Source organism: Camelus bactrianus, chromosome 31 (genome assembly GCF_048773025.1).
Source record: "Camelus bactrianus isolate YW-2024 breed Bactrian camel chromosome 31, ASM4877302v1, whole genome shotgun sequence".
In the NCBI taxonomy this organism is placed as follows: domain Eukaryota; kingdom Metazoa; phylum Chordata; class Mammalia; order Artiodactyla; family Camelidae; genus Camelus; species Camelus bactrianus.
Genome location: NC_133569.1, coordinates 15168778 through 15171569, shown reverse-complemented (window position 1 = coordinate 15171569; position 2792 = coordinate 15168778).

Genomic DNA, 2792 nt, shown 5'->3' with positions numbered 1-2792 from the left:
TAAACAACACGTTAATACTGTACAGCACAGGGAACTATATTCAATATCTTGTAGTAACTTATGGTTAAAAAGAATATGAGAATGAATATATGTATGTTCCTATATGGCTGAAGTAGTGTGCTGTACACCAGAAATTGACACATTGTAAACTGACTATACTTCAGTAAAAATATATTTTAAAAAAAGAAATCTGAAAAAAAAAAGAAAGAAAAGAAATTGTCCCCATTATGCCTTTGAGGAAACTTAGATGCAGAGAAGTTAAGTGAGTCCCCCAAGTTAGCAGCCAACAAGTGGTGAAGGTGGGGTTTCAATTTGAGTTCATCTGAAAGTTGACTGCAAGAGTTCATGCTCTTTGCAGTATACCCGGCAGAAAAGCAGAATAAGAGAATTGGTCTGAGCTGGGGTAAGTAATGGGGTGGAGTCCTTCGTACCACATGGGTAAACTTTCAACTTTGAAAACATAAAACATGAAGTTAATGAACTACATTTTAGCTACTTCATTTAAGGAAATTATCAGAATCACCTTTATTGTCCAATGGAAAAAGGAAGACATTGTGTCAGGGAGGAAAGAACATAGGAGTGAGTGAAAAGGGAACATGTATACCCACTTGTGCATCTATTCAATAGCTCAGAAATTTTGCTGTTGCTTTTTTTTTTTTTAAATGAAGCTCAAAAGTGAGTTGAGATAGAAATTACAGGATCCCTTAGGATATGATAAAAAAATTTTTTTTTAATTTGTAAAACACTGGTTTGGGTTAAGCCAGAAAGATTCCTTGCAGTCTAGAATTTTCATATTTTACTGTCTAATATTTTCAAGGTACTTCAAAGTTTTAGAATAGTTAAATGAAAATACAAAATCATCCTCACTATTAATCAGTGCTCTTACTTAAAATTTTAAAAACATAAGTACAAATCATATGGAATTTAATAGTCCTTGGCTCAATTAATACTTTTTAAGGGCTTGTAATTATAAAAGAATTTTGAGGAAAATGTTTCATTCAAACAGAAATTTTTTAAAACCATTTATTAAAACATTTTGTTCTTTTCCAATAGGAAAAATTTAAGGATGAAGTGTTGGACTCCTCGTGTTAAATAACTGCTTTACCAGGTTCTATCCTTTTTTTCAGTCCATGTTTTAAAATCTCAAAACAATAATATATCATAGAAACGTCAATGATTCCGTTGTAGGAACGTGAATGATCAGTTGCCACCACCTCTGCAGTAACTCAAGCGCCATGGAAACGTGTCCCCTAAGGTAGGGATTTGATTTGAGCACCACTTCAAGGATAAGAGGATCTTGGATCCACTCCTGGGCAGCCTCTAGCTGTGCCCTCAACACTTCTGGGTCCCAGTTTCATTATGTAAAAGTAATCTTGCCCCTACTTATATACGAAAGCCACTAAGAAGACCAGATGGGACCAAGGACTAACTACCTTATTCCTCTCTGTTGCCCACCCCCACCCAGGGGGCCTGGTCTATGGCAGGTATTCAGTGGGTCCTCAGTGAATCCTTGAAGGGTGCATTGAGGAAGGGAGCTCACCTGGGTCTACAAATAAAATTAAGCACTTTGCTACCATCTGGAAGCAGCATCTGTGTTTGGGACTTCGTACTAATGGCTAGGATTCACAGAAGGAGAAGGAAAGGGAAAAAATACACAATCCAAGAACACACATGTAAAAATCAACTTAATCAAAAAGTTTTTTTAAAAAGAGTTAAATAGGAATTTTTATTCATCCACTTTTTGATTTCAAAACAGAAATAAAATTATTCAGTAAAAGCTATGAACAATTAAAAGAAACTTCAGTGTCATATTAAGGCCACCTAAGGAAGACAAGAAAGCAAGGGCTCCAGGCCCACAGCGGTGCTCCCCGCCCTCACCCTGGGGCAAAGCTCTGCCTCATTGTCTGAGACTGCCTTTGAAATGCCTGCCTTTATGTAACATCTGGATGCAGTGCATGAAATTGTTACCAAAAATTGGGGCAGGGAGGTCAAATTCCTAATTTGAAAGGACTCTGCTCCTGTCACACCCCTTCTTAGAAGCTTACACAGGCTTCTGATCACTTCTTGAGTCAACTTTAAACTAATCATGAACTTTGACATTTTTCCACTAATTTATCCAAGTGCCCTCTGTTGGCAGCACCCCGGGTTTCATTGTATCTTAGGATTAGCAACATGCTGACTTCCCTCCTGTCTCTACAGCTCTCCAGATTCCCTTCTTCCATGTGGAAAAAAAAAAGTTTAAAAATCATTGCTTAAACTTCTGTAAAGCCTTTCCCCATCACTTCTAAAATTGTTTTTCTTTTAAATCATTGAGTATGTGTCTTTGTTATTTTTTTAATGTATTTTGTTTTTTATTTTGGTATGTTTCTTTTTCTGTTTGGCGAAACAAAAAAGGGATTTGAAACCAGAGACTTTCCTAGCTATTTTGCTCTGACTTTTCACCTTAGAGAGCCCCATCCTTCCTACCTACGAAACGGAGACAATCACGGTCACATTCACCTGGTTGCGTGAATTCAGTGTTGCAGGGTCACAGAGGATAAAAGGGCATGGAACATGCTTTTCGAGCTCTAAACTACTTGACAAATGCAAGACAGTTATTATTACTGTCATTATTTTCTACCACCCAACTTCTCTTCAGTATCCACACCACTCTACACCAATGAAATCCTCACCTGGAAGCATGTTAAGCTGTTTTGCAAGGAAAAGAATACAAAATTTTTATGCTCTACCTTCATTTCATTATTATCCCAATGGTATTTATTTTGTTCCATGTTTCCAACAAGCTTGAAGGT